The sequence below is a fragment of the Anas acuta genome, chromosome 4 (assembly GCF_963932015.1).
Source record: "Anas acuta chromosome 4, bAnaAcu1.1, whole genome shotgun sequence".
NCBI lineage: Eukaryota > Metazoa > Chordata > Aves > Anseriformes > Anatidae > Anas > Anas acuta.
The window spans coordinates 57,933,064-57,954,925 of NC_088982.1; positions in this window are offsets into that span (position 1 = coordinate 57,933,064).

The window sequence follows — 21,862 nt, forward strand, 5'->3', positions numbered from 1 at the left end:
GACAACAAAAACAAAAAATCCATTATACAATATTAGGCATTATGCATTTACATCATTTTTTTGTCACAGGATATGTTGGAATATAGAAGTGTAAATTGAATAAAAATATGGATTTACATGCAGTGCTGGACTACCTTTTTCAGCAAAGCCAAGAACTAAAATACTATTCATAAGAGAAGCATTGAAATGTCCAAGAAGTTTGGTTTGCTCAACTTATATTTGTAGGCTACATATTTAAGTATCCTTAAAAAGAAGGATACTCCTCTCCTCTCCTCTCCTCTCCTCTCCTCTCCTCTCCTCTCCTCTCCTCTCCTCTCCTCTCCTCTCCTCTCCTCTCCTCTCCTCTCCTCTCCTCTACGCTCCTCTACGCTCCTCTACGCTCCTCTACGCTCCTCTACGCTCCTCTACGCTCCTCTACGCTCCTCTCCTCTACGCTCCTCTCCTCTCCTCTACGCTCCTCTACGCTCCTCTACGCTCCTCTACGCTCCTCTACGCTCCTCTCCTCTACGCTCCTCTACGCTCCTCTACGCTCCTCTACGCTCCTCTCCTCTACGCTCCTCTACGCTCCTCTACGCTCCTCTCCTCTACGCTCCTCTACGCTCCTCTACGCTCCTCTCCTCTACGCTCCTCTACGCTCCTCTACGCTCCTCTCCTCTACGCTCCTCTACGCTCCTCTACGCTCCTCTACGCTCCTCTCCTCTACGCTCCTCTACGCTCCTCTACGCTCCTCTCCTCTACGCTCCTCTACGCTCCTCTCCTCTCCTCTCCTCTACGCTCCTCTCCTCTCCTCTCCTCTCCTCTCCTCTCCTCTCCTCTCCTCTCCTCTCCTCTCCTCTCCTCTCCTCTCCTCTCCTCTCCGCTCCTCTACGCTCCTCTACGCTCCTCTACGCTCCTCTACGCTCCTCTACGCTCCTCTCCTCTACGCTCCTCTACGCTCCTCTACGCTCCTCTCCTCTACGCTCCTCTACGCTCCTCTACGCTCCTCTCCTCTACGCTCCTCTACGCTCCTCTACGCTCCTCTACGCTCCTCTACGCTCCTCTCTTCTACGCTCCTCTCCTCTCCTCTCCTCTCCTCTCCTCTCCTCTCCTCTCCTCTCCTCTCCTCTCCTCTCCTCTCCTCTCCTCTCCTCTCCTCTCCTCTCCTCTCCTCTCCTCTCCTCTCCTCTCCTCTCCTCTCCTCTCCTCTCCTCTCCTCTCCTCTCCTCTCCTCTCCTCTCCTCTCCTCTATGCTCCTCTTCTCTACGCTCCTCTCCTCTACGCTCCTCTACGCTCCTCTACGCTCCTCTCCTCTACGCTCCTCTCCTCTACGCTCCTCTCCTCTACGCTCCTCTCCTCTCCTCTACGCTCCTCTACGCTCCTCTCCTCTCCTCTCCTCTACGCTCCTCTACGCTCCTCTACGCTCCTCTACGCTCCTCTCCTCTACGCTCCTCTCCTCTACGCTCCTCTACGCTCCTCTCCTCTACGCTCCTCTACGCTCCTCTACGCTCCTCTCCTCTACGCTCCTCTACGCTCCTCTCCTCTACGCTCCTCTCCTCTCCTCTCCACTTTATTGTCACACAGGTGACAATTTAGAAGGAACCAAAAATATCATAGCCTAGTGCTAGACGTTCACCTACTGTTGAGGTTTAACCCAGCTGTCAGCTGAACACCACACAGCCTTTCACTCATCCTCCTCCTCTCCCCTCCCCATGGGATAGGGGAGAGAATAAAAAATAATAATAAAAAAAAATCTTTTGGGTTGAGATGACACTTTATTAGGACAGAAAATAAAGGGCGATGATGATGATGATGGTGATAATAATGTTAATAATAATAATGTGTGAGCAAGTGATGCACAACGCAATTTCTCACCACCTGCTGAATGATGCCCAGTCTATCCCCTAGCAGCCAGTTCCCCCAGCCTGGCCAGCCACCTCATATTAATTGTTCAGAATGATATCAGATAATATGAAATATCCCTTTGGCCAGTTTGGGTCAGCTTTCCTGGTTCTGTCCTCTCCAGCTCCTGCTGCACCCCCAGCCTGCCTGCTGGCAGGACAGTGTGAGAAGCTGAAAAGTTGTTGTCTCAGTGTAAGCACTGCTCTGCCAGCATTTAGCATTAAGATAGCATTATTGCTATCTTAAATACAAAACACAGCACCATACCAGCTACTAGGAGGAAAAATAACTCTATCCTAGCCAAAACCAGAATATTTACCCCTTACTCCACACCATTTATATCATGCTCAGGTCCCACACTTTCCAATACATTGCAATTAATCACCACTTTTCATATATGTACATATGAAATGGCTGAAACCAGGACACCTACTCAATACAAGATAAAGAATGACTTTTAGTCAAGGTTTCTTGATTAAATTATATACTCTGTAGGACTCTGAATCAACTGTTTTCAGGGCTACTGAAATAATCTAAGGGAATAACTTAAAAACCACACATCTCTTCTGGATTTGGAGAGGTAAAATTATTTTTAAAACAACAAGATAGTCTCTTGAGGGAGGACATATTAATGGATCCTTTTTATAAGGTAAAGACAAGAAAGAGATAACTGGAGTCAAGGTGGACTCTTCTTTCTTTCTTCTTGTGTTGACATTGTCATAACTTTTTCACATAGTTAATTAGAAAGCTATTTGCATATTGTTTGGTCACAACTGTATATTAATCCTTAGGTGAATCTTCCATGAGCTATTTCTCTGCTGGTGGAAGGCTAAGCCAGTTCCATGACCAAATAGACAAGTAAATTCAGAACAATCTCTTCCAAAATATCTTTCTATATGAAGTAGAACAATTATTTATTATTAGTAAAGTAAGATTTGTCACTCTGCATATTTCAAATTCAGAATTATTAGACAGTAAATACAGACTGTCACTCAGGCTTGGGATAGCTTATATTTAAACTTAAACCATATTATTCTGGGTGATCTAGTTTAGCTATAAATCTTTGCATGTGTTTTGGAATATGTATTATGTGAGTGAAGGTTATAAATGAGAAGAGGATGACTTAACTGGATGCCATCCAATCTGTGGGTGGTATTCAGTCACCATGATTTTTTTATAGAAAACTTATTATTGTGTTTTGTTTTTTTTTATGCAAAAAATATTCACAAAGAACAATGTTGGCAACTATAATATTTACAAGTATCCATTTTAATGGGTTCCTAGTTCAAAGATACCCTAGATGATTCTAGAAATGGTTCACACCCTTAAATAGCAAGGAACTTTCATTTAATTTTCAGTCTAGTCAAGCTCTCCTTTTGAGCATGTTTTACATTCAAACAATTGACAGAAAACTGGCAGTAATTTCCAAAACAATTTCAGAGCATTTTCACTAAAAAGAGATATTTCAAAACAAACCAAATATTTTGCTTCTTCCTGTCAGCAAATATAGTTCAGAGGTCTACTCTGAACTATAGCTCTTGATAATTCTTGATAGCTCTTGAAATTATTCACATTTTTGATACTGTCTTTAATTATTAATGTCGATTAATGTGCCTTAATGTGCCTTAAAGTTGATCAATTACATTACATTAATGTTAATTACTGTAATGAATATGGCTTAAAATGAATATAAAATCTGGATTTTTTCTTGCTAAGAAATCTAGTAAGCTTCTCTTCTACATATAAAAGTGTTGATTTTTTTTTTCCAGTGGTTTAGTCCTAGCTATCTCCCTCTCAGACACATCTTTTTTTCACTAAGTTATAATATAATCTACCAGTCTCAAAATGTTACTAGGCTTCTGGATGGCAATAGTGTATAGAACTTTTTATGATTAGCTAGAATATTGCACAGACTGAAAAATGTAACACCAGGCTTATGAATTGTTCCCTTTCTGTATCACATGTTGAAAGATAGCAGAAACATTTCCTAATTTAAAATGTTTTCTTCTGACTCCCTAATTTGACATACTCTAAAGAGTAACTTTTGTTTCAGTCTGACAGATTTATGTACAGAAGTTACATTTGCTAAGCAAGAAGTCCAGTCTTACTTCTTTTATGGAAATCCAAACAATTTTTAACTAGAAGAGCTTAAAGAGAAATAAGCCTTGCTTTTTTGTTGTTTGTTGTTTTTGTTTTGTTTTCTAGATTTGGGGAGCAGCAGCACATCAACACTTCAATGACTATGAAGAAGACAGTTTTTATGGATATACTCTACATTGGCTCAGAATTTCTCAGCTCTCACACATCAGCCCTTACAGTTCTAGGAAATAACTGAAAGAGCATGTATACAGAGAGATTACAAATACGGAGTTTTACATGGAAAGGAGAGGAGCGTAGAGGAGAGTAGGGGAGAGGAGCGTAGAGGAGCGTAGAGGAGCGTAGAGGAGAGGAGCGTAGAGGAGCGTAGAGGAGCATAGAGGAGCACAGAGGAGAGGAGCGTAGAGGAGAGGAGTGTAGAGGAGCGTAGAGGAGCATAGAGGAGCGTAGAGGAGAGGAGAGTAGAGGAGCGTAGAGGAGCATAGAGGAGAGGAGCGTAGAGGAGAGGAGCGTAGAGGAGAGGAGAAGAGCGTAGAGGAGCGTAGAGGAGAGGAGCGTAGAGGAGAGGAGCGTAGAGGAGCGTAGAGGAGCGTAGAGGAGAGGAGCGTAGCGTAGAGGAGCGTAGAGGAGAGGAGCGTAGAGGAGCGTAGAGGAGCGGAGCGTAGAGGAGAGGAGTGTAGAGGAGAGGAGCGTAGAGGAGAGGTGCGTAGAGGAGAGGAGCGTAGAGGAGAGGAGAGGAGCGTAGAGGAGCGTAGAGGAGCGTATAGGAGAGGAGCGTAGAGGAGAGGAGCGTAGAGGAGCGTAGAGGAGCGGAGCGTAGAGGCGAGGAGCGTAGAGGAGAGGAGCGTAGAGGAGAGGTGCGTAGAGGAGAGGAGCGTAGAGGAGCATAGAGGAGAGGAGAGGAGCGTAGAGGAGAGGAGCGTAGAGGAGCGTAGAGGAGCGTAGAGGAGAGGAGCGTAGAGGAGCGTAGAGGAGCGTAGAGGAGAGGAGCGTAGAGGAGAGGAGAAGAGAGGAGAGGAGAGGAGAGGAGAGGAGCGTAGAGGAGAGGAGCGTAGAGGAGCGTAGAGGAGCGGAGAGGAGCGGAGAGGAGCATAGAGGAGCGTAGAGGAGGGGAGAGGAGCGTAGAGGAGAGGAGCATAGAGGAGAGGAGCATAGAGGAGCGTAGAGGAGCGTAGAGGAGAGGAGCGTAGAGGAGCGTAGAGGAGAGGAGCGTAGAGGAGAGGAGAGTAGAGGAGCGCAGAGGAGCGTAGAGGAGAGGAGCATAGCGTAGAGGAGCGTAGAAGAGAGGAGCGTAGAGGAGCGTAGAGGAGCGTAGAGGAGCGTAGAGGAGCGTAGAGGAGCGTAGAGGAGCGGAAAGGAAAGGAAAGGAAAGGAAAGGAAAGGAAAGGAAAGGAAAGGAAAGGAAAGGAAAGGAAAGGAAAGGAAAGGAAAGGAAAGGAAAGGAAAGGAAAGGAAAGGAAAGGAAAGGAAAGGAAAGGAAAGGAAAGGAAAGGAAAGGAAAGGAAAGGAAAGGAAAGGAAAGGAAAGGAAAGGAAAGGAAAGGAAAGGAAAGGAAAGGAAAGGAAAGGAAAGGAGAAGCAAAAATTTTCATATGAAGTACAAGATGCTGATTGTTTCTCTATTTTATAATCAGCACTATTCAGAGTTAAATGAACATGATTCAATCATTTACTTAATAATTAAGATGATAAATGAAATTGATAATTTGAACAAGACTATATATCTCAGAATTGGAGCTGTGGGGTGATGGTTTGGTAACAAGTTGATCATTGTAGTGGTATGATAGTTAGTTGCTACATGACTCATTTTTGCTTTGATTAAAATAAGCCTGAGTGATACTCACGATTCCTGCAAAAATATTTGCTTCTTCATGCCTCCTTTCCCCCTTTTGCTTCACCTGTTTCAGGACAGAATTGATTTCTAATATTTTTCCCATAGTATCTAGAATATTCATAATCCAATCTACCTCACTTTATCTTTCCCTGAACCACTATCATAGGATCAATAAAAAATAAAAATAAAAATAAAAAGAGCTTAAGAATTTAAAAGTTTAACCTAACTTAACTTCAAAAGCAACACATTGGCTGAGAAAGTACAAATCAGATGCTCAAGACCAACATATTGACACTCGTTACAGCATTTTTAAATATAATTAAAGATACTCTAAAGGATACTCTACAAAATTCTACTCAAAGTAACCCCTATAGATACATCTAGATAAATTAAAGATAGATCAATTATATCACCTGTGCTAAACATCATGTTCAGCTGTCTGTGCTCAAAATCCTTTCAGATGCATTTAGCTGTTTACAATGTAACTGTAACATTTTAAAGCAGATGGAGAAAAAAATCACACTATAATTATAGGCAAAATCTTTAAAACAATACACTAAATTGACTCCTACTATTAACACTGTGGAGTCATTTGCAGATACCATATGTTGCTAGAGCTGACTGATTTAAGAACTCATCACAGGTTCTGGCAATTATAAAGACTATTAACCTCTGTCTCCTTTAAACTGCTCAAGCAGGTACCTTGATCTACATATTTCCATCCTCAGGAGGAATGAACCATTTTTGGAATCTGTTGCCTGTTATTAAATTTATCTTTGCAGGTCAACATTTAACTAATACAAAAAACAATGCCTCATACTAATAATGGACCTGTAACCCAGATACATTAATACTACATTACAGGACTACTTATAATTTTTGTTTTAAGGTTTTGCTGTATTCATCATTTATTCCAGACATGGCAGTTTATGAATTCACTTTGATTGCATATGTCTATATATCTAATATATTATCTTTACTTCATTGTAAAACACCATTTATATTGTTCATTATTCATAAGCAAATTAATAGATCAGTAGTCAAACATCCTTAAAGTCACAGTGTGCATCCCTTGAACATCACAGATTGGTTTGCAGACCTTATAGTTTTTTGTTTGTTTGTTCATTTGTTTTTAGAGAAAGAACAGAAAATCAATGTATGTATCTTCACAGAATCACAGAAATCACAAAATAGTTGGAAGAGACCTCATCTGTTTGAGCCCCCAATCAACAGGGCCACCTAGAACAGATTGCCCAGGGCCATGTCCTGACATCTTTTGAAGATCTCCAAAGAGAGAAATTGGACAAGTTAACTGGGCAACCTGTTAACCTTTTCACTAATTCAGCAATAACTTGTATATATTTTGTGAATAACATCCTTAAAATGTATAAATGCTTGCAGTTCTGGCTCAAAAATTCAAATTTAACATTCATTGAAATATGTGGTGGGGGGATTTATTGTTGTTTGTTTATTTTTGTTCTTTTTCTTTTTTAAGTTTTGCTAATTTCCAGCAATGAAAAAGCTTCTCAGAGATGTAAACAAGAAACTAAATGACGCATAAAAAAGGGGGAAATTATATTATTTCACTGAACTTTTAAAGACAGTGAAGATATTAAAATAGAGGACCTGATGTTTGTCTGAAAATGATGGCTCAGCAATGATAATTTTTTCATCAAATGTAATCAAACTTTTTAAAAGATGTGAAGGATACATAAGTAAATAAATAGCTGGAATAAAAAAAACATTAAGTAAATATAGATGGCAGTAAATTTTCGTACCTGCACAGGTGGCTTAACAGATTACTAGAATGCTTTCTGTATAGTTTAATTCAACTCTCTATTCAATTTTCTTGAACAAAAAAAAAAAAAAAAAAAAAAAAAGAATCCTATTAAACAGATAAATGAGATTAAGCAGACATACTTATAGGCATACTTATCCCAGTGTTTGTGGGAGAATGAAACAGACCACACAGTTTACAGTTCTATGGATATGACACTTGTCCAAGAAATGAAGTCTTAAAATGAAACAGAAAATGAAAAACGTGATCCTGTCTCTTTCTAGCTACTCTGAATATTTTAGAAGCCCTGCAAACTGAAGATTTTTCCTGTTGGTACATAAACAGCTGGCATCCCCCTGCCATGATAAATAAATTTGTCAGACATGTTTTTCTTTTCCAGTAAGACTGGGTTACTTATGCTATTGCCCCCTTCATTGCTGGAATATTCTCCAGTATTTCATGAACACTGAAGCAAAATTCTCCATATGGAATAGGGGGATCATTTCTGCACTTGTGTTTGTTAGGACTGGAAATGCCATTTCAAGTATGTGCTATAACATTTACAGCACAATCAAGATTTATTAAAACTACTCCACAGAGCACTATTGTAAAGAATTTATGAACTGTAAAACTGCTATAAAGGTCACTTGAGATGCAAAAGTTTAATTTGGAGTATCATGTTATGGTGTAGTACTGCTAAACTTAATGCTTGTTTAAACAAATGGCTTGAGGATATTTGTCTCAGAATGTGGGGTTTATTAACTTCAGTAAAATAACTTTATTTTTTTCTGCTTAGCTTTGATTTTTAAACACTTGTTCACCTTTTTATGTCCACTAATCCTTTACTTAGTTACTATGAACATAAGCATAAGAAGCACAAGAGAAAAAAAACAAACAAACAAAAAAAATATTTTGAAACATTTTTGTAGTGTTTCTACTCTGCATAGTTTTGTTGTTTATCCTTTTTCCAAGATTTAATATTCCAGTTCATGACATTTGTTTTCTTTATCCACCAGCTGCAAAGATTTAGAAAACATTTAACTGTCATCTGGAAAATGAAGGAAAAATGTCATAAATACATAGCAGTTCCCAAAAATTGCATTTAGAAAAGAATTGTTCTTTGTGGATGATAATGTAGAAATGCATGACAATTGCACTGGATGAAGAGCAAATCCATCAGATGAAAATTGATAATATTTGTACAAGTTTCATAGGCAACATTTGTCTTTCTCCTGTCACTTTCTATACTATTTATATAACCTGTGACTGAATCAGTAATCACATCACATGGGTCAATCTTTGTGCACATGCAGACCTCAACCTATATGTCCATAGTTAGCAGTACAAGATCAGTATTCAGATCTAACTTCTTCATTCTTCCAAATCTCAATTAGTGAGATCCCCAGCTCATATACTCAAAGGCAGGCTGAGAATGACTTTAAAGAAGCTGCACATGCCATAAAAACTGCAAATTTGTAAATGTGAAACATTTATTATTTACCAGCAATAATTGCTTCCTGTTAAAATTCGCAGGGGTGATTAATTTATTTCTCTCAGCACTTCATTGAGGATTTAGGAGGTTAACAGAGGGAAGCTGTAATTGGAAATTGGTACCCTAACAAATAGCTAGAGTTGGTCCATATACAAACAGAAATGATTTCATGGAGTTTCATAAAAGTTAGTAGTATTATTTACATGTCAATAGCATCAGATAATGAGAACTGCTCTTTGAGACAAGGTTTGTCTTTAAGTATGTCTGTGCAACCTAGAGACCAACATGTGTTTGTTTCACAGTCATAACATAAACAACAACCAGCAATAACATGAATAAGACATGTTTCTTCAGACAATTGAAGAAAACTTGACATTTTCAGCTCATTTTTTTCTTGGAATTCACACAGATGAAACTTTGGTCTTTAACCACCACATGAATGGAGGTTTGGCTTCTAGTTTTCTTCAAGATGAAAATGTTTATGCATATGCAATGCACTTGGAAGAAAAATCTCAAGAACAAGGAGAGTGAGGAAACATACATTTAAATCAAATAATAATAAAAGTCCCTAACATTTTATATGTCAGAGAAAAATGTAAAATCCATTATATGTTTCTTGGAATGCAAGACTTATTGAATAGATCCTTTGTCATGCGTTTGCACCACAGCTTACACAAACTTAGCTGCTCAGGACAGCAGAAAAAGTGTCTAGTTTACAGTAATGAATTTGCTGTTTGTACATAAAGCTAGAAGGGAGCTTCTCTGATATGCTCAGAGAATTAAGCCCAGACATTGTAGAAACAGATGATGTGTTCTCTTTTACACGCCATCTCCCTATCCAAACAAATAAACTCTTTCATGAACAGAGCAAGACTTTGGTCAATGAAACAAAACTAGCTACTGCATTATTATTATTTTGTATTCTAGGTCATAGGAGGAGTTTGGTGGGTGGACAGGGAGAATGACACAACATAGACTTGTGAAGCAGAGGTGGAAAGAGACTGGAAGAAAAGGGACATTGACCATAATAGTCACACAGTGACTTCTAGAATGCAGTTAGGGTTGCAGACATTTTTGTTTATCCATGAATAATTAAAACAAGATATGTCATCTAAAACACTCATGAAGAACACAGACATCACTTTTATTCTAGGCAAAGAAAGGGTTTTTAACTGATCAAAATATTGTTAATTCTAAAGACAGAAAAGACAACAACTTTTGTAACCTACAACCAATTCTCTACCAATATGAAGCTCTAATATTAGTGTGTTTCCCCTATCATTCAGTTCAACAAACTACCTATGGTCTTCAATGTACTTCTTCAAGTGTTAAATTAACAAACCATCTCCAGAAGCTATCACTGAGAAATGTTTCTGTGTGTTCATTTTCAGCATGAGATAACATTCACCCTGCAGACTCAGCAGTCTGAGTAGGTCAGGTCTCTTGGTTATGATGGGACTATATTCAAAATAAGCATATCTGCTGTAAAAAGAGGTGTTTGTTTGTTTGTTTGTTATCTTGACATAGCAAGTACAAATAAATAAATATGTACTACCATGAAATATTTAATCAGAGCCATAAGAAAAAGTAATTTCCTGAGGTCTGTGAACAAATATTTCCAAATATTTTCTGCCAATCAATCCTTTGATAAAACTTTAATTTAAATTCCAAATTACCCAAGGAAGCTATTTAGATTTTTGAACAGCATTTCATATTTCAGGAGGAAACATAAGTTTGTGTTTACTTATGAACAACATACTTTTTTATATATATATTTTTTTATTATGATGTCACATTCTGATATTTCTTTGACTGAAAGGCCTCACTTATATATTTCTCTGTGTATCTGAAATTCTCCTAAAAAAAAATAAGATTGTTTTATCCATCAGCTCACTGACAAACGTGCCTATATAGTATATGTATGAATTTTCAGCTGTTTTACTGTGATATTTATTCTTCACAACTAGCCATAAGTATTTTAACCACAAAGAGCAATCTAGAAGTAAATATTAACATTTAAGCTATTAGCCTAAGGGAAATGTGCACTTTTGCAAATACAAAACCCATGCTTAAGATAAAGCATCAAGACAAGCCATGCATTAAACATTTTAATAGTATTGTGTACGTAGCAGAACAGTAGTTCTATCACACAGTTTCATAAAAATGTAGTTCATGTACTAAGTACAGTGAGACTGTGTTGTAGGCTAAGCACATGTCAATGAAGTGTTTTGGAATAAAAAGGTACAAGGCCAAATGAAGCTAATGATTCAAGGGAAATTTTATGGTTAAAATCCATTGAGATAAGGATCTTTATATAAGAAAGGATCCTTTCTATAAGAAAAAAAAAAAAAAAAAAAAAAAAGGAAAGACTCAGGATTTATTTAATATTGCCCTACATGTATGAGATGATTTGAATGAGTTTGAAGACACAGGCAAAAGCTTGCAGGATGTTAAGACCATAACAAAGAAGGAAGACAATGAAGCACAAATTAAAGAAGTAAAGCAGCATTAATTCATAGAAGTAGGTTGCTAGTAGGATAGTATGATCAACTAAGGGCAGCAGACTGTGAAGGGTAAGAATGCAAAAATTCTACAGAGCTTTGAGGAAACTGAGATTATTAATGTCATTAATAATACTTATAGGTACTGCAGGAAGCCAGCAAAAGGGGGATGAAGTAAAATTAGCAGTGACGAAGCTAAGGCTACAAAACCGCTTACATTCAAAATGGTCCTTGTTGAGGACAGGAAGAAAGGATACAAAAAGGATACTGGATACAAAACAGATCTTGAATGGTTCTCTGAAATTGCCTGCTCAGTATAATGTTGAATAAAGTGAAATGGATGTTGATCAGAAATAAAAACAAACAATGAGTAAAACAGAAAGCATTGATACTCCTGTAAATCTACTAAACATTTGTATTTTCAGTAATAATGATGGACAGAGCTCCACAAAATCAAGAACTACATGAAGAACTGAAATAATTAGTCATATTTTTTCACACCACAGGAAGCAAAATGTAGCCAAAATAAATAAATAGATAGATAGATGATATATAGATAGATAGATAAAATTACTAGGCAGTGGGTTTAAAATAAACAAGAAATACTGTTCACGCCGTAAATAAATATTATGGGACTTTCCTGTCTCCCCAGGAGATTATGGATGCCTAAAATTTAAGTAGGTTCAGAAGATGTTTAGAGATGTTGAAAGAAGAAAGGTTTTTCAAGGTTCAAGAAATACAACTCTAGGCCACAGATTCAAAAGAACTAGCAATGTATTTGTGGGAAGTTTCATGATGTTTCTGTGTTGTCATTGAATCATAGACTCCTAGAATGGCTTCAGTTGGAAGGGACCTTAATGATCATCTAGTTTCAACCCACCTGCCATGGGCAGGGATGCCACCCTGCAGGTGGCATCAGGTTGACTAGGGCCCTATCCAATTGGGCCTTAAACAACTTCAGGGATGAAGACCCACAGCTTCTCTTGGCAACCTGTACCAGTGCCTCACCACCCTCTGAGTAAAGAATTTTCTCCTAACATCTAATGTAAATTTCCCCTCTTATAGTTTAAAACCATTCCCTCTCGTCCTATTACTGTTTGCCCTTGTACAAAGTCACTCTGTAGTCATGTGTTCTCCACTATCCACTTACAATAACTATGAGACAAATTACAACAGCCAATTCATTTATGCTTTCCCTCTCTTGCTCTGTCTTGTGTAAACATACACACATACACGCAGAGAGAAAGAAACTTTTTTGAACCCATAAAGCAAGATTACAGCAATATCTGAAAGAATATGCATTCACCTGTGACTCATTCAGAAGAACAATCAGACTGTATGCCATGTAAAAATAGTTTTATCAAACATTCAGTTTGCATGTTAAGGAAAAAAAAAATGTTGTTGTTGTTGCAAAAACGCAGTCATTGGCAATGATTTCCAAAGTGTAGAAAATCAGATACTGATCCCCGATGAATGTCAGGGGCATGTTTGGGAAGTCACAGTCTGAGAATAGGAGATTGGTGATACTTTCTTCCTGGAAAAGTAAATGCCTCACATGTATAGGGTGAGCTCAGGCCATGCAGGGATCAAAAGCGCTCTTAGCTTTGTAAATGAGCTCTTCATTTAATCATTCACATCAAGGTACCCTATCACTTACAATGAAATTCAGTGACTGTAAACTATTAATCTAAGTGTAAAATCACAGAAAATGTCAGGCAATCATAAGAATATCTTGGCAAACACATGCAGGCAAACATAACAATATTATAAAAATACATTTTTATAAAAAAAAAAAAAAAAAAAAAAAAAGCATTGCAGAATCTTCTATCTATTCTCTTCTAATTATCCAAAATGCAACTTCTGTAAGAAGAAAGAGCGGAGATAATGAGAGCAGAGGGAAAGAGATGATGAGATGGGGACCTGTAGCTAAAAATCAAAGGAATTTAAGGGAGCTACAGTCTCTGGATACTGAAATCTGTCGCTAAAAGTCCTGTTGATAGCTTTCATTAACAGAAGTTAAGAGCAATTTAAATTTTAGTGCAAAATAGTTCCTCTTTAGAGTCACTATGGCTCCAAGTGCACTTAATCTACTAAATTAAATCATACTAAATTAAATGTATATGTATACACACACACACATAAACACAGAGATTATTATTTGCCCCAAAAGAAACATTTTTCAGTTCAATGCTCTGTACTTAACACTTCCTTTTTACTTCTTTTCATTAAAGTCACTGGAATAGGAAGTGAAGACAATCCCTCAAAAACATCTCAAAACAGTCTCAGCTAATTGTTGATGTACTTCCATGGTCAAAGAATAGGATGGGAAGATGGAATGAGTTTGAGATACATGCCAGAATTCACTTATTTAAATAATTACATGTAGAAGATAGGTAAACTTTTGTCAGCATTATTGAAGATTTTTTATTTTTGCGCATGGAATGATGTTTAACTTCTATAAATAGTAGGCCATTCATAGGATTTTGTTTCAACTCCTATTATAGCTGTGCTTAGAAGTAATGAAAAAGAATATCACTCTGTCTTGAATTTTATTCTTCCTATCACAATATTTTTGATTACCATTAATTATCTCTAACCAGTTTTGTTTTAATAGTTGATGTACATTATTAATCAACTCAGCAAATACTTCCTTTTCTTTGGGGAACATATATCACTACAATAGAGCCAGCTAGGTGTCATCTGTGCAAGATCAGAGGGTGTATACAGCCATTAATCAATGTTATGGCCCACTACTTTAAATCAATTCCATGTCTAGTGCCTCTAGAGCAAAGCCAAGAGTATTCACAACAAATAGCTAACTTACAAGAGATATATGTTGAGAGAGAGACAGAGGAAAAAAAAAAAAAAAAGAAAAGAAAAAAAAAGTAACAAAAGAAGAGAAACTAAAATAATAAATATCTTGCAGATACAGAAAGAGAGGTTTTCATGTGAAATTTTACATCAATATCCTACAATATCTTAGAATCAAATACTGGGGGGGGGGGGGGGGAGAGAGAAGGTGCCAGGAAAGTACGTAATCATCCTCAAGATGGTCATATGGTCATTAAAGCGATATATAACTTGTCCCATGTGCTTTTAGCTAAATTATATGAACCGTTTTTTGTCACATATTATTTGTTCCTTATGTTTTCCCATAGGGGTATTGTATATCTTATTTGTATGCATGCATGTCACAGTCTTCAGTTACATGTGTTTCAAAACGTTTAAAGTATATTCTCATATTTTCCATCTTCTATTCTCATATTTAGCTATTACAAAGATAGTGGCTAAGTATAGAAAACAAAATGGACTGTGCTGCTCTGACAGTATCCAGGTTAAAGAATGTAATAGTCCCATATTGTATATAGCTGTATCACATAAAGGTACGTTTAAGATTTTGTGTGTGTGTGTGTTGTTTAGCCCAAGTAAATAATCTATTTAATTAATTTGTATGTGCGTTAGGATATATGAGAAAGTGAGTTACCCTTACATAATGATATTCTGCAGCAGCATCAAAAAATTGATGATAATGCATATTTATGTTTCTAAAGGTTTTTTTGTTTTAGTGGATATATGTAGCTTAATGTTCAAAATCAATGCATGAATGGAAATATTTTCAGAGAAATGCACGAAGAGGTGAAATGTAGCTACTTTTGCAAAACTTTTGTTCAATAACATTTTTAAATTATGGCTTTGAAAAAGTATTTGAAAACTATAAGAACTGTAATAGAATAGTTTTAATCATAAATACATATATATTCTATTTCAGACCCCACACTCTGAAGACAGAAGCATTGTTATTTGCAAATCAGTAAATCTCTTTACAGAAAATGTCTGGAAGGTAAGATCCATGTTAAAGCTACATCTTGGCAGTGTCTCTGGCTGTTCTGAAGCAGTTGAATAAGTTTCTTAGCTGCTAGGTTTCTTAATCTGTTATTTCTTCAACATAAGAACAAAGTGTAAGTTCATTTCAGGGGGAAGTAGAAGTGGGATACAGGGGTTATGTGTATGTCTGAGTACACTAGCAATAAAGGTAAAGAACTGAAAATCTACCTTTCAAACTTCATTCAGGTTGTTATTTTTATAGCCAAGATATACTAATCAGCAATTATGAGTACAGCATTTGATAACACTACAATATGTGGGTGGCTCTTTTTGTTTGTTTTTTTTTTTTTGTGCTTGTTTTTGTTTATCTTTTCCATTTAATAAGAAAAAAAAGGTGTACTTAAATTTCCAGTGGTTGACAAATCATGTTGTAATTACAATAGAAGACCTCTTTAATTGTAGTGTAGTTTGGCACTTCTATCCATGCAGACCTAGCATACACTAATAAGATAAGAACAGTTAACAAAGGAAAATCCTCACTTTAATGTAAGAATAACTTTACAATTCAAAATGTCCATATTCTTGAAATACCTAGCTGAGCACCTAGTCCTTCAAGGGTTTCTTACTAAAATTCACCATTTGCTGACTAGTTTCTATCCCTGATGTCCACTGTCAGGGTTTTGTTATAAATTTACCTCCTCTTTCATAGTCCATGTAACCCTTTTTCTAGTTTTGTATTGTCCTTCCTTTTCATTTGTGGGGAAATTAAAATAAAAAATATATATATATATTTTTTTTTAAAAAGGAACTTAAGAAACAGACGTTTGTCTGAGGAAAGAAATCAATCTCAAATATTTTTCATTTACATTTTTATTATTTAATATTTAAAATTATTTCTTTAATATCTAACATGCAATAATAAAAACTAAATCTACTTTACATTCTGCTCTCTCTAAAAATTTGTGTCACATGACACAAATTTTACTTGCTCTCTTGCCTTCAGTTTACCCAATAATTCAGTCTGTATGTTACCAGATTTTCTTCTATGAATTGATGTTGCAGAGAAGCATAAAACCAAACAGCTTATTCTCTTGATAACTTTTTCTATTTTTATATTTGAAATGAATTGGTTAAATTTATTAATGTCCAAATATATATAAGTAAATTAAGAATACAAATTATTCTAAATAAAGAATACAAACAAACCCAAAGTTTGTTGATTTACTCAGAAACTGTGATACAACAAAAGATATTAAGGAATTTAGGAGGAAAAGGGATTCTGACCCAAAGAACTGAGTCCCACTGGCTTCAGTGATTTTTAAAATGGGATTTAAGTTCATTCTTAAAGTGATCACTGTAGATCTCAGAAACGCTCTGTTCCCTTACCTACCTATCCACAAAGACAGAGAGATAATGGGGGAGGAGGCTTTTTTTTCCTGGAGCTATCTAGATTGTAGACTGAGATTATGTTAAAACTATTTTAATACTATAAATAAAGACAATTCATATAAACCAAAATACTCAACATAAGATCCAGGTGGCATTTTTTTTTTTTGGTTGGTTGGTTGGTTGGCTTGTTTTCGTTCTGAGTTTTCCCAAAGTGAGCACAGACCCTAACATTTTTATACTAGTAATAATTAATTAGAAACATCACAAATATTAGTACATTTCAGAGCTAAGCCATGCATAAGATAAAGATGAAAGGCAAGACTGCTAAAATTTGTTCAGGGGTCCTGAAATGAGTAACAGAGGGAAAGAAAAATGTAGAAAGACAATGCCAGTGCAGACATCTCCCTTTTTCATCTGAAATTTCCATGACTCATACAATAGCCACGGAGGCAGAAATGTCTCAAATGTTGTGCAGTGAAGTGCTGTATAGTCTTTCGTTTATATACTTATCCATTCTCCCCTTCAAACTCCCATTCTCAATTCTGTTTAGCACAAAACAAAAGACTTACTTTCTGAAAAGCCAGTTATAGACAATATAGGAACAGAGCTGCTCTGAAATGCACAAATCTTAAGTATTAATATTGATGTCCCCAGAATACCATACAATTTTGCCATATATCCGAGAGTCAGATATTGCAGTTCTTAGAGTAACATGACTCCCATTGACATCCATAGAGTTTTGCTTGAGGTTGTAAGGCAGGACAGACTCTAAATCATAGTGTAGCTGTCAGACTAAGCCAGAAACACATTCAGCACATTATTTCTTGATTTCTATATTTCAAAAACAGTGAGTGTCACCCACCTGCTGTTTAGCAATTTTATTTAAGTAAATACAGACATAACTGATTGAGACATCTGTGTTCTTCTATCTCCAGAATTAAGTAGCACTAGATATAGATTTGACACAATGTTCAATGACTTCCTTAACCACTTTATTTTCTTTTGTAGACATCTTTTTCTTTTAGCTTGTCTTGCTAAAACATTATGAAGAGCTTATTATTTCAAAATTAATCTCTTGGTGATGTTTTTAAGTATTTTGACAGTTTACCAAAAATTTCCCAAGTTTTATTTCTGCTCTTTTCTTCATAATGTGTACCTTATTTAGTGTTCCTTTTGTCTTGCAAGTATTGCTGAAGAATGAGGTGAAAGTACAACTAAATTAGGTAATAGAAAACCTAAAGTTTAGAAATAGTATTAAAAAAATAAATAAATAAGAGAAGTTACTGAACAACATTCGTGATGACAAAGTTACAAATACAATTCAAGTAATTAGAGAGTAATATATTAGGTTCTTACAATTGTATATTGGATCAGAAACTATTTGAGATGTTATATGCTAGAGTTATATGCTAGATAGGAAAGAAAAATAAAAAAAAAAAAAAGTTTTCAAGAGTAAAAACGTATCAAAACAGTGAAAAGAGAGCAATCTAATAGAGTGGAACTACAGATGAAAGATAGTTCTGAGCTGAAGAGAAATCAGGGAGCAAGACAGAAGAGAGTTCATCCCTGCAATACAGGCAGTGAGAAGGCAGAAGGGAATAAAATGTGGGTGAAAGATGCCAAACAGGAAACAGTACTTTTGGGACTTCTTTGAAAACTAAGCACATAGGAATTTTAATTATTTTTATGCATACTACAGTCCTGAAGCTACAGCTAATTGCAAATAAGAGATCTCTGGAAATATGGCACCAAATGTTCTGATCCTGAAGTAAATGCCTGACCTTATGGAGATAATTAAATATTTTAATCAAAATTCTTAAAATTGTGACCTTACCCATACAGGGGGAAATACAGATTAAAGGATAACAGATTAAAGGATAGAAAAAATGATGGCTAGAAGGTTCCATAGTGTGAAGACTCATATTCATGACAACCAGACAAAAGCAAAGTCTGCAATAAGAAAGAGACAAAGAGAAAGAGATAAAGAGACAAAGAGAGGGGTAAAACTAGTGCTACATGCTTAAATCCTATGTAGCTCAAAATAGCACTAGGAACTTCTCTGCAATTCCTCATGAGAATCAGGGATCATCCATAAAAGTCTCAGCCACTTTACTGCTTAGCAAAGGAAATGGCATAAAAAGAGGGATTATTTAAAAAGAGGAGTAAAGGTACTGTTTGTCCATATGCAATAAAATAGATATGCTGCAGTATTTACAATGTTTTGCACTATATTTGGTAAACAAATGAGGCAGACACATTTGCAGCTCTCTTCTAACATGTAAGTTAATGAATTAATCAGAATAATTCGTCAGATCTTAATTACATAGGCTAAAATGTCAAGCTTTTAAATAGGGAAATTAGATGTTTTAATAAATTAACAATTTGTGAATTTTGTATGCCTGTGAATAGGACAATTAGAATTTTTTCAGATAATTTAGTTTAAAATTAAAAGCTGCATGAAAGTCTCCTTAGACATCTTTAATAACATGACCTAGTTATGAATAATTGCTGTTGACACAAGATTTACACATGTCCTTACACTGTGTCATTTTCTCAAATGCAAACAAGACACCTGCTGAGTATTAGCTTCAGGAAGCATGTCAAATATGAATCACCACATAATTATTCCTACCATGTACATGGAACTTAATTCATCTTTAAAATGGTCTTTCAAGGTATTTTTAATACATAAGAATGAGACATTCCTGTTATATATACAGAAGAATACATTCCCATTCAAGGAACAAGGATAATTTCAACATCATAATGACAGATTTTGATGGATTTTTTTTCTGATACAATTTACATTGAACAAGTATATATAGCCTTTAAAGATTTACATAGCCTTTAAAGATTTTTTTATATTTGACATTATGCAATGGTACAGTTTACAGGGTTTCCTATGTGGACGTACCTGTGATTATTAGTAGTACAGCAAGGATTTGATTTCTTTCTTTTCAGAAATTGGATTTAGCCCTGCCAAATTCCAAGGGATTATTCAAAACAAAATAAGGACAAACACAGTAGTGGGCATTTGGAGACAGAAGGACAGATTTGAAAGAAGATGGGACCAACAGATTGTACAAGACAAGAGAAGAAATACATGTTATAAAATTAATTTTTTTTGTACAGAAAAAAAAAAAAAGCCAAGTATATGCGTATGAACAGAATTGAAAAATTCAGGACTCTAACTATATAGACTTAAATACACTCATCACTTTTGCAAGATCTGGACCTTAATCAGGACTCTGCTCTTATTCAGTCTTGCCTATAGAATTGACACTGCGCTGAAAATTTGCAACACTTCAAGAAAATTTTATAATTGAATTCTCTAGCCATTACAGAAACTATTAAAAATACAAAGCAACCATCACCCCAGTGGTACTATGAGGCTGAAAAACCTAGCTCCTACTGTGTTTGTGGGGACTGTTAGATTTTTCAGAGCTGTTAGATTTTTCTGGAGAATTTACCTGACAGCATTTTCAGCTAAAATATATTCATATGTTGTGTTAAATTTAAACCTCTCATTGGTAAAAATGTTGCTAATATCAATTTTGAATTTAATCTGGAATTAATCTGAAATAAATTAATCTGAAAATAATCTGAATTAAATTAATCTGAATTTAATCTGTAATTAGGAAAGTAATTCATATCTGATCAGTTTTATCAACTACAAAAATAAAACTTATACATTTTTTCACTACTTGAGACCACAAGACCACATTTTTCTAAACAATGCATTGTACAGGGGGATGTGCACTTTACTTTTGCTCCAGAAACTCTAACTGAAAATGCATTAGAATACTGAAATCAATCTTTCTGAGGTATGAACTGAATCTTCATTGAAGCTGGGAGGTATGGTTTTAAGTCTATTTCGCCTTCCTTTATGATACTTATTGGGGTATAGAATACCACCAATTTTTGTTTTGTTTTGTTTTTAAAAAAAGCCTCCAAAGAAATTAAATCAAACATTCTTTACTTGCAGGTCTCGACTCTTCTTTGCATGTAATCATCTTTTCATCCTCACCCTCTCAGATAATTTTAATTTTACTTTTTTTTTGTGCATTAACTTTAAGAACATTCAATGGTAACATTACTGGGGTTACCGTCAGTATTGCCATCAATGGTAACCTCTCCCATTGCTGGCATTTGCATTTTAGAGCTGCAAATGACAGGAGCAAATTTTGCAAAGTTAGATCACTGTCACTCAAGATCCTTCCCTTTTCAATTTTCTGAAACAAAACTAAACAAAACAAAACACTACTCTCAAATTAATTCACAGGTACCATGTGAGTTAATAAACACCCTATAGGCTCTGACCTGAGTCCATGAGGGTACATCATCAGGATTTGGACAGAGCGTGAGAATGGTTGCATTAACACTGTAAACAAAGCTTTACAATATTCAGGCCAAAAGGATTTTTGTTGCTTTCTATTTATGTATTTTTCTCAAGCTCACACATGAATTATAAATGACCTGCAATGGATAAAACAAACTACTCAATATACCTGATTGTAGCACCACTCCCTCCTTGCCACCTCCAATCATCTGAAATGTTCTAAATGTTATTTCTAAAGGTACAGTTATTCTAAAAAAATGTACCTATAGAATTAAAGCTTAGAAGTCTCAGGCGTGTCAGTCCCTGTTAAGTGTTAGTAATAAAAAAGAGTGATGGACAAGGATCAAAACTAACATTCCACGTTTGAAACTCTTGTTTAACAAATATGCAAAGAGTTTCTCCTGCACCATTTTCAACTTTTTGCTTTCTTCCACTGCAGATGAATTGTAGAAAACACAGTGTGATTCTCACTCCTACTGACACTCATAACTAACTCATTTGAATCATTCCAGTGTTTGTTGTGAGATACAGAAAAAAATGAGTTCGTCTTAGTTGCCATTATCTCTGAAGATAACCCCTATGAACATATTCATTTGAAAGATTCTTTGAGGATATACATGAATTAACTAAAGACAGTGGGATAAGCTTGCCACAAACCAAATATCCTGCTTTATGGAAGTTATATTTTACAAATATCATCTGCCAGCTTTAAGGGTTTAATCCTACACATG